Below are 22148 nucleotides of genomic sequence, written 5' to 3' on the forward strand. Positions count from 1 at the left end.
ATGAAAGAAAAGATCTTTAAAAGATATACGTAATAATTTATGTTCGTTTTAATTTTTAATGTTATTCCTCACTTTCAGTTGGAAGAAACTTGTTTTTTCTTTATTTAATAAAAACCACAAGCCCAAGACATACAATATCTTTTCTTTATTATCACATAAAAATCAGAGTAATGAAGCTTCTTAAGGTAAAATTAAATATAACACAAATATAACACAAACAAATTAGTACTTATATTGGCCATTATTTAACAAAATTCGAACTTTAGCGTAAAGAGCGAGGTATTGAGGGTGGACGAACCCCCTCATATATGTAAGAATTTCTGTTCCTTTTAGGTTTTAATGTTACTTCTTACTTTCAGTTGCAAAAACTTTTTTTTTTATTTAATTCCTGATTGTTTTTTAAATAATTCTGGGAAATCCGGCACCACCTTCATCGAAATTCTCTTCCCCCATAAGAAATTCCTAATTGGAAAAATCCTCCCACGTAACCCAATCCCCCCGACCCCCGTCCCAACCAGAAAAAAAACCCTGAAGATGTCTGTATACATACCAATAACCAATACTATCATAGGCAGCGCGCTAGCGCTGCCTAAGTAAAGAACGATGTGAGAACAATGTGTTTTTTTTCCTCCATACCAGGGCACTTCGTATCGAAGGAGTTGTCGTAGAAACTTGGAAAAGGGCTCATTCGATTGGAAATTGGAGTGACTAGTGCCCTTTTTAATAGTCGAAAGTGATTGGAGGGCAACTAGCCCCCCCCCCCCCCCCCCACGCCCTTCATTCCCCCGAACACATCCAATCAAAATTTTGAGATAGGCATTTTGTTCAGCGTAGTTAATTTCCTGATAGAAAATATCTTTTTGAGGAGGATACTCACCCACAGCCCTCGGGTCAAGGATTGTAATTTATGCCCTGTGGGCATATAAGAACAATGTTGGCACAATGTACTATATAATATTTCTTCCTTTAGAGCAGGGCACTTCATATGGAAAGGGTTGTCGTAGAGACTTCAAAATGGGCTCATTTGACTGGAAATCGAGAGTTCTAGTGCCCTTTTTAATAGTCGAAAGTGACTTGAGGGCAACTAGCCCCCCCCCAAAGCCCATCATTCAGGTTTAAAGTTATACCCTGGGGGCATATAAGGTTTTTATAGAAGGTTTTGTCGTAGAAACTTCAAAACAGGCTCATTCGATTAGAAATTCGAAGGGCTAGTACCCTATTTAATAGTCGAAAGTGATTGGAGGGCAACTAGCCCCACCTACGCCCATCATTCCCCCAAACACATCCAATCAAAATTTTGAGATAGCTCTTTGTTCAGCGTAGTTGATTTCCAGACAGAAAATATTGAGGAGGACACTCCCCCACAACCCTCAGGGCAAGGGTTTTAGTTTATGCCCTGGGAACACATAAGGTTTTTATAGATGGTGCTGTCGTAGAAACTTCAAAATGGCTCATTCAATTTGAAATTCAAAGGGATAGTGCCCTTATTAATAGTCGAAAGTGATTTGAGGGCAACTAGCCCCCCCCCCCACGCCCATCATTCCCCCAAACACATCCAATCAAAATTTTGAGATAGCCATTTTATTCAGCGTAGTTGATTTCTGCATAGAAAACATATTTTTGAGGAGGACACTCCCCCACAACCCTCAAGGCAAGGGTTTTAAGTTATGTCCTGGGGGCATATAAGGTTTCTATAGAAGGCGTTGTCGTAGAAACTTCAATACAGGCTCATTCGATTGGAAATTCGAAGGGCTAGTACCCTTTTTAATAGTCGAAAGTGATTGGAGGGCAACTAGCCCCCCCTCCCTAAGCCCATCTTTCCCCCAGAAGCATCCAATAAAAATTTTGAGATAGCCCTTTTATTCAGCGTAGTTGATTTCCAGATAGAAAATGTGTTTTTGAGGAGGACAATCCCCCAAAACCCTCATGGTAAGGGGTTTAAGTTATGTCTTGGGGGCATATAAGGTTTTTATAGAAGGCGTTGTCGTATAAACTTCAAAAGAGGCTCATTCGATTGGAAATTCAAAGAACTAGTGCCCTTTTTAATAGTCAAAAGTGATCGAAGGGCAACTAACTCCTCCGCCACGCCCATCATTCTCCCAAACACATCCAATCAAAATTTTTAGATAGCCTTTTTGTTCAGCATAGTCGATTTCTAGATAGAAAATATGTTCTATGAGGAGGACACTCCCCCACAACCCTCAGGGCAAGGGTTTTAAGTTATGCCCTAGGGGGCATATAATGTTTTTATAGAAGGCTTTGTTGTAAATACTTCAAAACAGGCTCATCCGATTGGAAATTCAAAGGGCAAGTCCCTTTTTAATAGTCGAAAGTGATTTGAGGACAACTAGCCCCCTCCCCACGCACATTATTCCCCCAAACACATCCAATCAAAATTTTGAGATAGCCACTTTGTTCAGCGTAGTTGATTTCCAGATAGAAAATATCTTTTTGAGGATGACATTCCCCCACAACCCTCGGGGCAAGGGTTTTAAGTTATGCTCTGAGGGCATATAAGGACGATGTTGGAACAATTTATCATTTATTATTTTTTCCTTTAGAGCAGGGCACTACATATGGAAGGGTTCGTCGTAGAAACTTCAAAAGGGGCTCATTCGATTGGAAATTGAGAATTCTAGTGCCCTTTTTAATAGTGAAAAGTATTTGAGGGCAACTATGCCCCCCCCCAAAGCCCATCATTCCCCCAAACACATCCAATCAAAATTTTAAGATAGCCATTTTGTTCAGCGTAGTTGATTTCCGCATAGAAAACATATTTTTGAGGAGGAAACTCCCCCAAAACCCTCAGGACAAGGGTTTAAAGTTATGCCCTGGGGACATATAAGGTTTTTATAGAAGGCGTTGTTGTGGAAAATTCAAAACAGGCTCATTCGATTGGAAATTCAAAGGTCTAGTACACTTTTTAATGGTCGAAAGTGATTGGAGGGCAGCTATCCCCCCAAGCCCATCATTCCCCCAAACACATCCAATCAAAATTTTTAGATTGCCATTTTGTTCAGCGTAGTTTATTTCCAGATAGAAACATGTTTTTGACGAGGATACTCCCTTACAACCCCCAGGGCAAGGGTTTTAAGTTATGTCCTGGGGGCATATAAGGTTTTTATAGAAGGCGTTGTCGTAGAAACTCCAAAAAGGGCTCATTCGATTTGAAATTCAAAGGGCTTGTGCCTTTTTTAATAGTCGAAAGTGATTGGTGGGCAAATAGCCCCCCCCCCCCCCCTACACCCATCATTCCCCCAAACACTTCCAATCAAAATTTTGAGATAGCCATTTTGTTCAGCGTAGTTGATTTCCAGATTGAAAATGCATTTTTGAGGAGGACAATCCCCCACAACCCTCATGGCAAGGGTTTTAATTTATGCCCTGGGGACATCTAAGGTTCTTGTAGAAGGCTTTGTCGTATAAACTTCAAAAGGGGCTCATTCGATTGGAAATTCAAACAACAAGTGCCCTTTTTAATAGTCGAAAGTGATCGAAGGGCAACTAACCCCTCCCCCACGCTCATTCCCCGAAATACATCCAATCAAAATTTTGAGATAGCCATTTTGTTCAGCGTAGTTGATTTCCGCATGAAAATATATTTTTGAGGAGGACACTCTCCCAAAACCCTCAGGGCAAGGGTTTAAAGTTAGGCCCAGGGGTCATATAAGTTTTTTTTTATAGAAGGTTTTGTCGTAGAAACTTCAAAACAGGCTCATTCGATTAGAAATTCTAAGGGCTATTACCCTTTTTAATAGTCGAAACTGATTGGAGGGCAACTAGCCCCCCCTACGCCCATCCTTCCCCCAAACACATCCAATCAAAATCTTGAGATAACCATTTTGTTCAGCCTAGTTGATTTCCAAATAGAAAATATTGAGGAGGACACTCCCCTACAACCCTCAGGGAAAGGGGTGTAAGTTGTGCCCTAGGGGCATATAAAGTTTTTATAGAAGGTGTTGCAGTAAAAAATTCAAAAAAGGCTCATTCAATTGGAAATTCGAAGTGATATTGCCATTTTTAAAAATCGAAAGTGATTGGAGGGCAACTCGCCCCCCCGCCCATCAGTCCCCCAAACACATCCAATCAAAATTTTGATATAGCCATTTTGTTCAGCGTAGTTGATTTCCAGATAGAAAGTGTGTTTTTGAGGAGGATACTCCCCCACAACACTCATGGCAAGGGTTTTAAGTTATGCCCTGGGGGTATATAAGGTTTTTATAGAAGGCGTTGTCGTATAAACTTCAAAAGGGTCTCATTCGATTGGAAATTCAAAGAACTAGTGCCCTTTTTAATAGTCAAAAGTGATTTTAGGGCAACTAGCCCCTCCCCCACGCCCATCATTCCCCCAAACACATCCAATCAAAATTTTGAGATAGCCATTTTATTCAGCGTAGTTGATTTCTGCATAGAAAACATATTTTTGAGGAGGACACTCCCCCAAAAACCTCAGGGCAAGGGTTTAAAGTTATGTCCTGGGGGCATATAAGGTTTATATAGAAGGCGTTGTCGTAGAAACTTCAAAACAGGCTCATTCGATTGGAAATTTGAAGGGCTAGTACCCTTTTTAATAGTCGAAACTGATTGGAGGGCAACTAGCCCCCCCCCACCCAAAGCCCATCATTCCCCCAGAAGCATCCAATAAAAATTTTGAGATAGCCCTTTTGTTCAGCGTAGTTGATTTCCGGATAGAAAATGTGTTTTTGAGGAGGACAATCTCCTAAAACCCTCATGGTAAGGGTTTTAAGTTATGCCTTGGGGGCATATAAGGTTTTTATAGAAGGCGTTGTCGTATAAACTTCAAAAGAGGCTCATTCGATTGGAAATTCAAAGAACTAGTGCCCTTTTTAATAGTCAAAAGTGATCGAAGGGCAATTAACCCCTCCGCCACGCCCATCATTCTCCCAAACACATCCAATCAAAATTTTTATATAGCCATTTTGTTCAGCATAGTCGATTTCTAGATAGAAAATATGTTCTATGAGGAGGAAACTCCCCCCCAACCCTCAGGGCAAGGGTTTTAAGTTATGCCCTAGGGGGCATATAATGTTTTTATAGAAGGCTTTGTTGTAAATACTTCAAAACAGGCTCATCCGATTGGAAATTCAAAGGGCAAGTCCCTTTTTAATAGTCGAAAGTGATTGGAGGACAACTAGCCCCCTCCCCACGCACATTATTCCCCCAAAAACATCCAATCAAAATTTTGAGATAGCCACTTTGTTCAGCGTAGTTGATTTCCAGATATAAAATATCTTTTTGAGGATGACACTCCCCCACAACCCTCGGGGCAAGGGTTTTAAGTTATGCTCTGAGGGCATATAAGTACGATGTTGGAACAATGTATCATTTATTATTTTTTCCTTTAGAGCAGGGCACTAGATATGGAAGGGTTCGTCGTAGAAACTTCAAAAGGGGCTCATTCGATTGGAAATCGAGAGTTCTAGTGCCCTTTTTAATAGTGAAAAGTATTTGAGGGCAACTATCCCCCCCCCAAAGCCCATCATTCCCCCAAACACATCCAATCAAAATTTTAAGATAGCCATTTTGTTCAGCGTAGTTGATTTCCGCATAGAAAACATATTTTTGAGGAGGAAACTCCCCCAAAACCCTCAGGACAAGGGTTTAAAGTTATGCCCTGGGGACATATAAGGTTTTTATAGAAGGAGTTGTCGTGGAAAATTCAAAACAGGCTCATTCGATTGAAAATTCAAAGGTCTAGTACACTTTTTAATGGTCGAAAGTGATTGGAGGGCAGCTATCCCCCCAAGCCCATCATTCCCCCAAACACATCCAATCAAAATTTTTAGATTGCCATTTTGTTCAGCGTAGTTTATTTCCAGATAGAAATATGTTTTTGAGGAGGACACTCCCCTACAACCCCCAGGGCAAGGGTTTTAAGTTATGTCCTGGGGGCATATAAGGTTTTTATAGAAGGCGTTGTCGTAGAAACTTCAAAAGGGGCTCATTCGATTTGAAATTCAAAGGGCTAGTGCCCTTTTTAATAGTCGAAAGTGATTTGAAGGCAACTAGCCCCCCCCCCCCCCCCTAAGCCAATCATTCCCCCAAACACATCCAATCAAAATTTTAAGATAACCATTTTGTTCAGCGTAGTTGGTTTTCAGATAGAAAATATTGAGGAGGACACTCCCCCACAAACCTCAGGGCAAAGGTTTTAAGATATGCCCAGGGCGCATATAAGGTTTTTATAGAAGGTTTGTCGTAGAAACTTCAAAACAGGCTCATTCGATTTGAAATTCAAAGGGCTATTACCCTTTTTAATAATCGAAAGTGATTTGAAGGCAACTCGCCCCCCCCCGCCCATCATTCCCCCAAACACATCCAATCAAAATTTTGATATAGCCATTTTGTTCAGCGTAGTTGATTTCCAGATAGAAAATGTGTTTTTGAGGAGGATAATCCCCACAACCCTCATGGAAAGGGTTTTAAGTTATGCCCTGGGGGTATATAAGGTTTTTATAGAAGGCGTTGTCGTATAAACTTCAAAAGGGTCTCATTCGATTGGAAATTCAATGAACTAGTGTCCTTTATAATAGTCAAAAGTAATCTAAGGGCAACTAACCCCTCCGCCAAGCCCATCATTCTCCCAAACACATCCAATCAAAATTTTGAGATAGCCATTTTGTTCAGCATAGTCGATTTCTAGATAGAAAATAGGTTCTATGAGGAGGACACTCCCCCACAACCCTCAGGGCAAGGGTTTTAAGTTATGCCCTTGGGGGCATATAAGGTTTTTATAGAAGGCTTTGTTGTAGATACCTCAAAACAGGCTGATCCGATTGGACATTCAAAGGGCAAGTGCCCTTTTTAATAGTCGAAAGTGATTGGAGGGCAACTAACCCCCTCCCCACGCACATTATTCCCCCAAACATATCCAATCAAAATTCTGAGATAGCCACTTTGTTCAGCGTAGTTGATTTCCAGATAGAAAATATGTTTTTGAGGAGGACACTCCCCCACAACCCTTGGGGCAAGGGTTTTAAGTTATGCTCTGAGGGCATATAAGAACGATATTGGGACAACGTATCATTTATTATTTTTTCCTTTAGGGCAGGGCACTTCATATGGAAAAGGTTGTCGTAGAAACTTCAAAAGGGGCTCAATCGATTGGAAATCGAGAGTTCTAGTGCCCTTTTTAATAGTCAAAAGTGATTGGAGGGCCACTAGCCCCCCCCCCTCCACGCCCATCATTCCCCCCATCACACCCATTCAAAATTTTGAGATAGCCATTTTGTTCAGCGTAGTTGATTTCTAGATAGAAAATATGTTTTTGAGGAGGACACTCCCCCAAAACCCTCAGGGCAATTATTATAAATTATGCCCTGGGGGCATATAAGATTTTTATGGAAGGCGTTGTCGTGGAAATTTCAAAACAGGCTCATTCGATTGGAAATTCAAAGGGCTAGTGCCTTTTTTAGTAGTCGAAAGTGATTGGAGGGCAGCTATCCCCCCACGCCCATCATTCCCCCAAACACATGCAATCAAAATTTTGAGATAGCTATTTTGTTCAGCGTAGTTTATTTCCAGATAGAAATATGTTTTTGAGGAGGACACTCCCCCACAACCCTCAGGGCCAGGGTTATAAGTAATGTCCTTGGGGCATATAAGGTTTTTATTGTAATCTTTGTCGAAGAAACTTGAAAAAGGGCTCGTTGGATTTGAGATTCAAAGGGCTAGTGCCCATTTTGATAGTCGAAAGTAATTGTAGGGCAACTAATCCCCCTTCCACTCCCACCCTCCCACGCCCACCCTCCCATTTGCCCATTATGTTCAAAAACTAAATGTTGCCTTAAGATTAAATCAAAATGCACTGTGATATTGCTAATTCCCAATAAGGCATCTCAGAGTATCCTAAGAACGACTGAGGGTATTATGTTCAAACTTTCGGGGCTACTTTTGCTCTTAAAATTTAACCAAATCAAAATAGCGTAACAGTATCCAAGCTATCAAAGAAAGTAAGCAGATTTTTTTTGCGAATGGTATCAAGTTTTCCATTTCAGGCCAACTAGAGGAGGTATGAAACTGAATTAAACAGTCCTATTTGTGTCCGGATTTTTAAAAGGGTGTATATTGTTGAAAATTACTGAAAATTTTTCTCCAGCATACAAATAGCAGGCCAAACTATAAAGTCTTAAAAAAACGAAAAGATTTAAAGTATTATTTTCTTTTTCCCTGAAAAGACTATGTCAATATAAAACGAACAGAAATTAATTAAAAAATTTTTTCCACAAAATAACTTTTTTAAAGAAAAGTAAAGAACTCCATTAAACAAAAAAGGACCAAAAATAAAATCAAATAATCTACCAAGCGTGAAACTATCACTAATCAGCATCAATAAATAAATGAAACCCAAAACGAACAGAAATTACAATAAATAACCGAGTCAAGCTCAAAACGAGCAAAAATTAACATCAGTTGGGCGTAAAACCCCCATACCTTCCCAAGCCCATAAAATAATTTGTAATTAACTGAAAAAATACAATCGAATGCGCTACGTCAGTATAATACACATAAACTCATATTTAGTAATCAAAATGATATAATTATTTGATTTATTAAAGTTATAAAAGTAATATCATTTATATTGTTGGTTGGTTTTATTTATAAGTTGGGCTCAAAACCCCTATGCCTTCCCATTGCCAGAACATAATTTGCACTTTACTGAAAAAAAATATAAATGTGTTTACTTTTATAACTTTAATAAATCAAAAAATATTAACATTTTGATTACTAAATGTCAGTATATGTATATTAAACTGACAATGCACATTCATTTGTATTTTTCTCAGTAAAGTGCAAATTATGTTCTGGCTTTAGGAAGGCTTAGGGGTTTGAGCCCAACTTATGTTAATTTCTGCTCGTTTTGAGTTTTAATAAGTTATTCATTATAATTTCTGCTTGTTTTAGATTTTATTATATATCGATGCTGATTTGTGGTAATTTCACGCTTGGTAGATCTTTTGATTTTATTTTTGCTCATTTTTTGTTTAATGGAGTTCTTTACTTTTATTTGAAAAACTTATTTTATGGAAAAAGTTTTTTTAATTAATATGTAGACAATGGGCAAAGTTCATAATTGCAGCCCTCCCCCCATGGACTGTGGGGAATTAAGTCGTCCTCAAAGACATAGTTATTAGATATTTGAGACTATGCTGAACAAAATGGCTATCTTAAAATTTTGATCCGGTGACTTTGGGAAAAAATGAGTGTGGAAGGGGGCCTAGTTGTCCTCCAATTTTTGAGTCACTTAAAAAGGGCGCAAGAACTTTTAATTGCCGCGAAATTTTATGACCACCGGGTCGATACGATCACCCCTGGGAATAAAAAACAAATAAACACGCATCCGTGATATTTCTTCTGGCAAAAAGTACAAAATTCCACATTTCATTTTTCCAAATGCAACAAATCCACAATTCTAAATTCCATATTGATTTGTGCAGATAGGAGCTTCAAACCTATATAGTAGAGTTCGCTGATACGCTGAATCTGATGGTGTGATTTTTATTAAGATTCTATGACTTTTAGGGGTATTACCTCCTTTTTTCAAAAAAAGGCAAGTTTTCTCAGGCTCGTTACTTTTGATAGTTAAGACTAAACTTAATAAACTTATATATTTAAAAGCAGCATAAAAATCTGATTCTTTTGATGAATCTATTGGTATCAAAATTTCGTTTTTTAGAGTTTCGGTTACTATTGAGCCGGGTCGCTCCTTACTTATAGTTCGTTACCACGAACTGTTTGATTATTTGTATCACCATCGAAGTGGGTGCATTCAAAATACCTGCTTTGAGGGAGTATTTTCGCATTTAGGGGGAGGACAAGTTAGCCAAATCTTAAAAAGTCTTAGCATTAGAGATATGAAAAAAAATTAGACATTCCAGAAGGTATGCAAAGAGACGCGACGCAAACTATGCACATTCTTACTTTTAAGCATTCGCGAATAAGAGCCAAAATGAAACGTAATAAGAAAACTGATTTTCATAGACAACTCCATTGCTGGGAAGTGGATAGCAGACGAATGGCATACTTATAATTTAAAATAAATAGCAACCTGTAAAATTCAAAATTCACAGTTGAAAGACCCTTTTGTTTAATTTTACATTTTATCATATATTTTCTCTGGGAGTTGGTCCAAAAAGAGTTACCTTCATAGTTAGTGTCTTTATATAATGTTTTATATTTTTCTTTCAAAACATTGGATAAAAAGCAGTAGGCCCGTTTTAGCACTAAGATCTCACATCTTTCTGCAAAGATTTCCGTTCTTTTAACTCATCTTTGTTCTAAGATCTTAGAGCTCACAGATGTTAGCAAAAAGTGTGAAAGTCGCCATCTTTCTGCCATATAGAACAATTATGAGAGAACGTTGATGATCTACTCATCATTGTTCTCAGACCGCTGATCAGAGCAGAATAATGAAAGACGTTTGCAAAAGAACGCCATAAGATGCAAGATGTTTGTGCTAAGGTTTCACTTTTAAGCATTCTTTGTCAAAAGATGTAATATATTATAGTTGATAGCACATAGATGAGTAAAATAACGGCCCTAGTGTCTCCTATAGTATGACATCTATTAAAGGGGATTTAGCAGAATATTTGAAAAATAACTATAAGGTCCGTCGAAAATAAGAAAGTAATCAAAACGACTTTGTCTTATATTTTCATTTCGGTAATGAAAAGCTCAAAAAGTTGAACAACCCCATAGTTAACTCCTTAGATTTTAAGTATGATGTAATCTTGGCTTTGCCCAGGGGCGGATCCAGGATTTTTTTTTTGGGGGGGGGGGGGGCAAAATAGGTTGATCTGATAAAAACGTTTTTAGGGGAGCGTAAAATAGGTTGATCCGATAAACTGAAGTTAGGAGCAAGTTTAGTTAACGCAAACTTGGGTTAATTAAGTAAATTACACTACTTTAGACTATGTGGGGGGGGGGGGGCAAGCCCCCTGGATCTGCCACTGGCTTTGCCTAGGCTAATATTAGGCCATGTAATTTTTACTAGGCCTAGCAGCCTAATGCTATAGACCTACTTCTATTTATAGATTAGATCAAAATAATAGACTATCACACCACTAATAATATATCTGGTAGCCTAATGCTCTATATTGGGGCTCATCAGAAAGAACATTTACTAAAATATTATTTGCAGAAATTGGTACCATTTGCAGAATTGGGAGCAAGATGGTCAGATAATCAGTTTATTTAGACCCAAGCACTTACAAAATAAGCAAGCATAAGCAAATAAGGTAAAATTCTAATTTAGCTACTTTTGAATATCAAGTAAAGGGGTTAGGTTAGGAAAATGAAACTTTCAAGGATGGGTCTACAGGCTAAAGTATGTCCCGGGAAGGTATTTTGAAGTACCTACCTCCATGCCTTCTCCCTCTAGAGGGTCCTGAAATTTGACAGGTCTATACATATTGAAATTTTGATAAAACAACATTTTACCTAAATTTTCAGTTATTAGTTTCTTTTTCTCTGGTGTTAGTTCTGAAACTGCAATTCCTGTTATTTGAATATAATTTTAAGCCATATGAATGTTTTTTTTTCAAAATTTAGGAAATGTATTGGCATATCTGATCTGTTGTTGGTCTTATCTGATCTGTTCTTGGTCTGACCTGTTGTTGGTCTTATCTGATCTGTTCATTCATTTTTTAAAATAATTCCTTCATTGGTTAAAAGTTCACTTCTAACATTCCAAAATGGTAAGATTGATGTATAACATTGTTTCCTTTCTAGTGGCCATCTTTCAGAGATGGTTCCTTTTAGCTATTAGAATGTAGGATCTATTGAGGTTTCATATTTGATTTGTTGTAGTCTTTCTGGTGTTGCTGAGATGGTTTGAATAATTGAGTATACAAATACTTCTATATCTTTGTGTAGGTTTTGGTTTGTATCTGGTAGGTAGGATACAGTATTGGCAATGGGAATGTCTTTGCCTGGTCTATAATAGATTCTTATATTGTATGGCTATTGTCAAATTATATGGAATGTTTATTGTCAAGTGTTGGATTCTTAGAGGTGCTTTATATAGAGGCTTTGTTAGAATGTTTTCAAGTGGTCAGTTATTGGTGATGACATCTATCCTCTGGCTGTAGATGTAATGATGAAAATGTTTGACTCCAAACACAATTGCAAACAATTCTTTCTTGTTTTGTGGATAATTTTGTTCTGATTTGTTTAGTAACCTCAAAGCATACCCAAATATATTTCCACCAGATGAAATCCTTGCCCCTAGTTCATGTTTAGAGGCATCAACTTCCAACTGGATTATATACCTGGTTTTAATGAAGTATGAAAGGTTTGATATGATAGTCTGTTTAATTTCTTTCACTGTCTTGTTTCCAAAACAATGATTTTATCTTTTAGCAGGTTTCTCAAGGGACAAATTTTTGTGGCAAGATTGGGTATATATCTTGAAAGGGTTTAGCATTCTGAGCAGGATTTGTAATTCTTCTTTGATTGAGGGTGATGACATTTCAGTAAAAGTTTGTATTTTTTTTGGGGGGGGGGGGGTCAGGTTGTATTCCAGTGTTACTGATTGTGTGTCCAAAATAGCACACAGAATTAACTGCAAATTCACATTTGTTTTTGTCAAAATGTATTCCATTTTGTCTAGCTCTCACTAATAGTAGTTCTAGTCTCTTAAATTGATCTTCAGGTGTATTGGTGTAAATCACAATTTTGTCTACTAATATTTTTACTCCTTCTAGACCCTCAATACATTTTTTCATCCTGAGAGGATATGAGGCCAAAAGGGTATTTTTCCATCTATATTATTCATAGATGGTACTAAATATTGTAAGATATGAAGCTTTTTCTGATAAAACCATTGACCAATATCCAGAAGTGGCATCAAGCTTAGAAAAGATGGTAGTATCTGAGAGATCAGCTGTCACATCATCAAAAGTAGGTATGGGATAGTGAGGTCTTTGTATTGCTTTATTTAAATCAACTGGATCTATACACAGTCTTACATTTCTGTCTTTTTTTCAGCCATTACAACTGAATTTACCCATCTGTTGGTTGATCAACTTTCTGTATGATACCATGCTGTTCTAGTCTTTCTAGTTCTTCTTTTAGTTTATATCTCATAGCAATTGGGGCTTTTCTTCCTGGGTGTACTGTTGGTATAACCTCATCTTCAAGGAATAATTCACAGGTACCTTCCATCTGTCCAATCCCATTTAATAAATCTTGGTATTTATTTAGTAGCTTTTCAACTGTGTTTTTTGTTTTTATGTTCAGAGTAATTTCGATTAGGTTAATTTTTTTTAGGTCTACAGCCCTAGAATGGGTATGGAATTATCTTCTAATACATAAAGTTTGTGCATTTGGACTTCAGACTTGTATTTACACAATAGGGAGCAGGTACCAATGGTTGGGATTCTTGATCCATTGTAGCTTGTGAGGTTTTGTGTTGTTGGTTGAATCTGTGGCACTAGATTCATTTTTAGCAAGGCATGCTGGGAATGACATTAACATGTGCTCCAGTATCAATTTTAAATTAAGGCTTATCTGTGTATTTAGTAATAGTGGAGCAAAATTTTCATCTCTGTTTCCTTCTTTGGTTATTTCAAATAATAAATTTTCTTCATTGCTTGTCAGAGTTTCTGCTATAGTGATTGCATTAATTGTTTTACTACAACAAACTTTAGCAAAGTGATTGAACTTTTTGCACTTTGCACATGTTTGACCTTTTGCTGGGCATGTATTCATATGACCTTTTGTAAATTTGTCCACAGTTGAAGCAGTTGCTCTTCCTATTCTTTTGTTCATAGAATTGATTTCCTGATGACCTGGCTTCTTCCCACTTGATCTAAATAGCCATTATATTTCTTATTATAGACTCTTTTGGGATATCATGGCCTATATATATTTATGACTTTGCAACCCCCTGTCCATGGTGTTTTTTTTACAGCACTAATAATATATTTCTTTGCTGATTTTCATCTTGTGATGTATTATAGCCTGTAATTGGTAACACCAGCCTTTACTATGAGCTTTTTTTTTAACTTCTGATTGCTCTGTGCAGATTCTATGTGAGCAGCAGAAAGCAGGCATGCACTACAGGTGACTGTGCAACTCCTGCACTGCACAGGCTGTCATTTTGACTATGTGAGGAGCAGAAAGCAGGCATGCATTGTAGGTGACTGTGTAACTCCTGCACCACACAGGCTACCATTGTTGACATCAAGGCATCAATCAGCATTTTGCTACAGCTATATAAACATGTCTGTCATTATTGATTCTCCTATCAAGTGTGATTTGTTTTCTACTCACAGAAGGCCATAGTGCTGCTGAAATCCATCAGAGAATGAGTTGAGTGTTTGACTCATATAACTTTGTGAGTGATGGTGGGGTCAAAGATGCATGTCTGTTGTTTTAGTTGGCCTGGTTGAATGAGTTGACAGAATTCAAGAATGGTTAAAGAAAACCACATATTCAGCACAACCATTTGGTCTAAAGAAGTTTCAAAAGTAAAATTCTTGACAAGCTACTTTTTGCTATCTTGGAATGTAGTTAGGCTAGGAAAAATAAAACTTTCATGGATGGATCTACAGATTAAAGTGTGTCCTAGGAAGGTATTTTGAAGTACATATCTCTACTCCTTCTCCCTCTAGAGGGCATTGACCTTTCATGAACTTTAAAAATCTTTTTTTTTATATAAGTGAAGTCTTGCAAAATAGATCTTCTGCTTAAATGAAGTACAAGAAAATTGGTTTCAACTACATAGCTTCGCTCAATACCAATTTATGAGGTTTCAAAGATCTTCAAATATATTTCCTAAATTTAGAAAAAAACCCATTGGTATGGCTTAAAATTTTACTCAAATAACAGGAACTGCATTTTCAGAACTAAAACCAGAGAAAAAGAAACCTGTCAAGCAGGTTCATTTCTAAGACCTGGAAATCAGAAAAGAGTTAACATAGTAGATTGGCAATAGTTTCCCAGAGTATTTTTTGGCCCTGGATTCATTATTTGAAAGTTTTATTTTCCTAACCTAACCACTTTCCAAGACAGAAAAAAGTAATTTGTCTAGAATCTTACTGTTTCAAGGTCTGTTTTGTACTCTATTGTTACTGAACAGTTAGGTGTCAAAAACCTTTGTGCATGTTGGGTCCCAAAATGTTGATGGACAGCCACAAAACTTGTCAAATGATATCAGCTCTGGAGTTCTTTTGAGTGTTATCAATACAAAGGAGTGAACGTTTGGAAATCAATTATGACTAGAGATGAAACCTGGATTTGATACAACACACCAAAAACGAAATGGGAATCATAATTACAGATGTATGTGGGCATCCTTGATCATCTACTGTATAGTCCTGACTTAGCACCCAGCAACTTTCATCTTTTTCTGTATCTGAAAATGTGGCTTAAGTGCTTTTAAACCAATGTCAAGGATCATTTGAATTCATTAGAGAAAATATCCTTTGAAGAGGGTATTGAAAAGCTTGTCCACAGATATTGCAAATGTTGCAATCTTTTTATTGGTAATTTTGAAATCTAACTGTAAGTGTAGCAAGCTTTTGGTAGCAGAATTTATTGTTTTTATAAAAACTTGTCTTTTATTTATAGCCTATTGGATATTGAAAAAAAACCCTCATAGATGAAATCCAATTCTACCTTAGTGACTATAATAGAGTTGTGCATAGAATATTATTGGAATTATTTAAGAATATGGACAAGAATTGAAAAAAAAACATGAAAATCCAATTATTAGAAACATGCTGTATATGCATGTTTTAGGCAGTATATAATATATGCAAGGATATACTATATCCTTATGATTTATTTTTTAAACCTCCTATAGAAACATGCTAACCACAGCCATCCTAGCTGAGTGGTTTGCATATTAGACTTGAAATCCTTTGACTTTGAGGACAGGGGTTCAATTCTTGATTTTGCTGTTTATTTGGCTTAGAATGGGGGTCAGTGGGGTGACTGTGTAAGCGCAGCCAGGAAGGGTGGGCGAAAGCAAAGGCGATGAAATGGAGATGAGCACCACCATTAGGGATTGTAAGTTCTAATGCTGTATTATTTACCTTCACCTACATATTATAAAGTAAGAATTTCATTATTTTAGTACTTTCATTTAGTTTTGCATATACTGTTAAAGCTAGCGTATGTATAGGACTGCTATTAGGGCTTGGATTATATATAGGGGGTTTTGTCAGAACCACATATATGATATTAAAAATATCATAGAATCTGGAATCTAATGGTACAACTTTTGTTTTATTAAGATGTTTCCTTCTAAGGAATCTTAATCTAGAATATTACCATGGATCCTTATGTGAGTTATTGAGTTAAGGGATGTTCTAATTTTAGATGTAAACTTTGTAAGTTTCAGAAATATGATTGAGGTATAATTTGTTATTTAATGACCTTAAGAACACAGGAATATTTGATGGAAACTGTACAAACTAAGAAAATAGCAAACATTAACATTTTACAATAAGGAATGCTGCTGAAGCAGCAAAGAAAAAAGTAGTTAAAATATAGTGAGAATTTACAAAGTACACTGTATATATATCCATCAGCGGGGGGGGGGATGATTTTAAGGTGAAGCACTTTGTCTTCATGAATGAAATGAGTAAATATGCTATTTATAATGCATTTAAAGTAGATTTCAGGATTTTTTCTAGTGTTTCTTTTGAATGTGCCCTTCTGCTTAAGATTTAACAAATTGGAAAAGATGGTAAGCTTAGAGATGATTCCATTAGGCTACTTACTTAAGGACAAGATTTTATTTTTGCTTTACTGAAAAAAACAAACAAAACAAAAAACAAATGACTGTGGATTGCCAGTTTAATTGACATATGCTGATATTTATTCCTTAGAGTTTTGGTAATTTTTTATTTACGAAAGTAAGAAAAGTGAAAACATTTAAAACGTATTTTGGTTTCAGTACAGTGCAAATTGTGTTCTGGTCTTGAGAAGGCATGGGGGCTATGAGCCCTACCATAGTAATTTTGGCTCGTTTTGAGTTTGACTTGGCTATTTATTTTAATTTCTGTTCATTTTGAGTTTCATTTATTTATTGATAGTGGTTTATGGTAGTTTTACTCTGGAAGATTATATGACTTTATTTTTGCTCATTCTTGGCTTAATGGAGCTCTTTACTTTTTTTTGAAAAACTTATTTTATGGAAGAAGTTTTAAAAATTAATTTCTGTTAATTTTTTTTACTGACATAGTCTTTTTCATGGAAAAAATAATATTTTTTTATCTTTTCAGTTTTTTTTTCTAAAAGAATCCATAGTATGAATTGCTATTTGTGTGTTGGAGAAACTTTTTCATCAATTTTTAATCCTGAAACAAACAGTATTTTTAATTTAATTTTATAGCTTCTGATGTTGACCTGAAAAATAGAACTTAATATCATTCCCAAAAGATTCTATCTATGCTCTTTGACAACCTGGATACACTTACCCTCTTTTTATTTATTTAAATTGTGAGAGCAGAAATAGTAATAGTAGTATCCCCAAAACTTACATAATACCCCCAGTTGTTCTCAATATATTGCTGAGGTAACTTATTGGCAACCATTTAACACAATGCCTTTTGATTTAGTTATAAGGCAACATTTACTTTTAAAGTAAGATGGACCAATTGCATAATTGTGCGGGTTGACATGCCTAATATCCCTAAAGACATAGTTTCTGGACCATTCTACTATGCTGAACAAAATGTCTGTCTAAAAGTTTTGACTGGATGCATTTGGAAAATGAATGGGCTTGAGAGCAGAGCTGCTTACCCTCTAACCTCTTTTTACTCTTAAAAATAGCTGCAGAACTCTTACTCTTCAATTGCATTTTCGCTTTCAAAAGTTTCAATGATATTTCTAGCTATTATAGAGTGGTGCTGCCTATGATATTGCTTATATGCCCTTTTGAAAACCTGCCACACTTTTTTTCCTTTGATTGAAACTCCTAAACGTTCCCTAAGAGTTTCATACTAGTACCTTTAGCATCATTAGTTACATTAACTGCAGTAGTAGTATTGAAACTATACATACAGTGCCTACTGGCTAGTTAAAAATCCCTCACAACTTACCCTTAAAGGTCTAAATTAATAATATAAGTTGACAATGTGGGATGGTTGACATCCCCAAAGGCATAATCACTGGACCTTTCAATAATGCTGAACAAATAGTTCTCTTAAAATTTTGATTGGATGTGTTTTGGGGAATGGTAGAATTGGGGGGGGGGGGGGGCTGGTTGTCACTCCTGTCCTTTTGACTCTTAAAAAGGGCAATAGATCTTCCGACTTCCAGTCAAGTGAGCCCATCTCATCTGAAGTTAGTCTGAGAAGCTAATCCGTCTAATAGTTGCCATGTACAAAGAGACGGAATGCTGTGTTAAAACATTGGACGGCAACACACGCTACTTCAAGGTGATGACTGGCGTCAAGCAAGGCTATGTCCTGTCACCCCTCCTCTTCGTCCTAGTCGTAGACTTCATCATTATACAGATAAATGGGAATGGAATCCAAATTGCTGGAAAACTTCTTCAGGACTTCAACTTCGCCGACGATATTGGGCTCATAGAAGCCAACAAGCAAAAGCTTCAGGAGTTTCTGAAAAAAACTTGCAGAGAAAGCTGAACAATTTGGACTACATATCAACGCCCCAAGACAACAGCTATGTCAATCAATAGTTCACCCATAGGAATCCAACTGGGAGGAGAGTACACCAAACAGATGACAGACTTCAAGTACTTGGTGAGTACAGTAACTTCTAGTGGCGACTCTGAAAAAGAGTTGCATACCAGGATAGCCCTGGCCAATGCATCATTTCAGAGACTTCTACCAGTCTGGAAATCACCATATACTTGCTGAACTTGAAACTCAGGTTGTTCCAGAGCAATGTACTGTCTGTCCTGAGTTACACTATGGAATGCCTTAAGCTAACTGCGGAACAGGAGAAATGCCTTACCGCCTTCAAAAATAACTGTCTTCGCCGAATCCTTAGAATCAGATGGAGAGACCGTGTCAGAAACGATTAGATCTGTACCCATAGAGGCCAGCCAGATATCTCAACCGTTATACGACAACGTAGATGGCGATACCTTGGACTCATCCTCTGCATGCCAGATCACAGGTTTCCAAAAATGCTCCTCCACTGGCACCCGAAAGACACCCGTCACCGAGGAAGACCAAAGAACACGCTTCGTAAGACGTATGAACGTGGCAGAAGAACCCTCCAGACGAGTCTCATCCCAGAGTGGGAAGACATATACGCAGCGGCTCACATGAGGGAAGATTGGAGGCTACTCACTGACGCCCTGTGTGCCTCCGGAGGCACTGGATGAACTATGGTTTAAGATAAGGTAAGATCAACTACGCTGAACAAAAGGGCTATCTCAAAATTTTAATTAAATGTGTTTTGGGAATTGATGGGCGTGGGGGGCTAGTTGTCCTCCAATCACTTTTGACCAATAAAAAGGGCACTAACCCTTTCAATTTCCAATCGAATGAGCCGTTTTCGAAGTTTATACAACAACGAATGGCCATCTCAAAATTTTTGTCACATAAATTTCTGGAAAATACAAGGTGTATGGGGGTATCCACCCTTCGATCACTCTCAATCTGAAAAAGGACACTAGAACTTCTGATTACCAGTCCAATGAGCCCCCTCCGAAGTTTATACAATCACCGTTTCTGTATAAACCTTATATGCCCCCCAGGGTAAAACTTATAAACCTTGCCCTGAGGACTGTGGGGGCGGATTGTCATCCTCAAAGGCATAATTTATGGACCTTTTCAATTACGTTGAGCAAAATGGCGATGTCAAAATTTTTATTGGATGTGTTTGAGGAACTGGTGGGTGTGGGAGGGGGGTTAATTGCCCTCCAATCACTTTCCAATAGTAAAAGGGCACTTGCCCTTTCAACTTCCAATCAAATGAGCTCTTTTCAAAGTTTCTACGACAACAAATGGCCATCTCAAAATTTCTATCATATGCATTTCATGAAAATACGAGGTGTGTGTCTGTGGGGAGGGGGTGGGGGGTGGTGGTTATCTACCCTCAGATTACTCCGAATCTTAAAAAAGGCACTAGAACTTCTGATTGCCAATCCAACGCGCCCCCCCCCCCCCCGAAGTTTATACGATCAAGCTTTCTATATATACCTTATATTGCCCCCAGGGCATAACTTACAACACTTTCCCTGAGGGCTGTGTGTGTTTGTGGGGGGGGGGTTTCTCATCCTCTAAGACATAATTTCCGGATCTTTCAATTACTTTGAACAAATGGGTATCTCAAATTTTGATTGGATGTGAAATGGTGAGTGTGGGAAGAGGGGTTAGTTGCCCTCAAATCACTTTCGACTATCAAAAAGGGTACTAGCCCTTTCAATTTCCAATCGAATGAGCTTTTTTCTAAGTTTCTAGGACAACAAATGGCCACCTCAAAATTTTTATAAGATGCATTTCGGGAAAATACGAGGTGTGGGAGGACGGGAGTATCTACCCTCCCATCACTCTGAATCTCACAAAGGGCACTAAAACTTCTGATTAGCAATCCAATGAGCCCGCTCCGAAGTTTATACGATCACCCTTTCTATATATACCTTAAATGCCCCCAGGGCATAACTTACAACCCTTGCCCTGAGGGCTGTAGGGGGGTTGTTATCCTCAAATACATAATTTCTGGACCTTTCAATTATGTTGAACAAAATGGCTATCTCAAAATTTTGATTGGATGTGTTTGGGGAAATGGTGGGCGTGGGAGGGGGGTTAGTTTTCTCCAATCACTTTCGACTGTTAAAAAGGGACACTAGCCTTTTCAATTTCCAGTCAAATGAGCCCACTTTGAAATTTCTACGACAACTCATTTGGTATGAAGTGCCCTGGTCTAAAACCAAAATAAGAACAAACCAAAAAATAAATAAATTATACATTGTGTCCACATTGCTCTTTACTTAGGCAGCGCTATTGCGCTGCCTATGATTCTGGCATTTTTTGTGTATGTCATACTAAACTAATGACATCTTTATTACACATTTTTTACTTGTCTTATTTAATAGTTTTACTCTTTGCTTGTACATTTTCATTTCTCTTTAGGCTATGATTTTTTTTATTGTTTAGTTTGGAATTCTGTGTTGGTCAATCTGCATAGATTTTAAAGCATTAGTTTACATCAAACACAAAAGCAACACTCAACTTGTTGGTTCAAATTATAAATTATTATTACATCAAGTAGAAACTAGCAACTTGGCATTCTAATTTCAGCGACATACTTAATGCAAATTTGTTTTTATTACAAAAATCATATTACATAAAATTGGGATAAATAAGCTACTTGTGGTATTTGATTGTAAGAAAGAAAGCTTTGTCAGTAAAAACTAAAACTATAAAAAAGCAAAGCTTCATTACAATATATACATCAGAAGTATTTACATTTGATATTTTTGTCCAAATACTTAACAGTGATTAAATTTAGGTTTTCCAATTAAAAGTTATTGCCATAAGAACTTTTGTATAATTTCGGAAAAAACGGGGGGGGGGGATGCTGCCAATAAACAGAAGAGGAAACTTGATGGAAGTTGTACAGTAAAATACAACATTTTCAAAAACATACACCAGAGGTTTCAAGCCCCTATATCCAAAAATACATAATTTTGCGTTTTTTTTCCTGAGAAGAATAGTCACAAATGCATATTTATTAAGTTTTTTTTTTGTTTTTATGTTTTAGCAGATGGGAACTCATCTAACCAGGGGTCATCAATGGGGTTCGTTTTTCTACCTGGCTTTTTAGCAAAGGAGCCTTTTGTGCGTAGTCAGCAATACCCTCCTCTTTTATCCTTGCTGGCCTAAGTATTTTGTTAGTTTGTTGTGTGGGTAACAATTTGAATTTGAGATATACTAGCATACTCTTCGCGTTGCTGCAATTCTTTTTCTTTAAAAAAACAGCACTTGGAGTCTAAAAAGGTCCTGTTTTACTCGACACAATCTTCTTCAGATTGTGTCGAGTAAAGTTTTCATTTTAATGTTGGGTCTATGTGGATGTCAGCTGTTTTATCAGTAAATCGTTTGCCAGTAATTTGTTTGCCAGTAAATCGGCTACCTCGTTGTGTTTAATGCCTTGGTGACTTTACGCAGGATTGTTTTGCTGATTTTATTTGATTC

At 37.3% G+C, this 22148-nt stretch overlaps 1 protein-coding gene across 2 annotated transcripts in view; it reads left to right on the forward strand.

Annotated features, from left to right (window-relative positions):
* Positions 1-10490: 10490 nt before the first annotated feature.
* mRpS26 (mitochondrial ribosomal protein S26) overlaps positions 10491-22148 on the forward strand; it is a 30472-nt gene continuing 18814 nt past the window's right edge. Inside the window, exon 1 of one of the 2 annotated variants that reach the window (XM_089087437.1) lies at positions 10491-10514. The gene's annotated coding sequence lies outside the window, so the exon portion shown is untranslated. Of the gene's footprint in view, positions 10515-10612; positions 10684-22148 lie in introns of those variants that run through there. The other variant, XM_089087436.1, reaches the window with a different exon arrangement.

Source organism: Artemia sp. Qi Xiang Cuo, chromosome 4, assembly GCF_049724085.1.
Source record: "Artemia sp. Qi Xiang Cuo chromosome 4, ASM4972408v1, whole genome shotgun sequence".
Lineage (NCBI taxonomy): Eukaryota > Metazoa > Arthropoda > Branchiopoda > Anostraca > Artemiidae > Artemia > Artemia sp. Qi Xiang Cuo.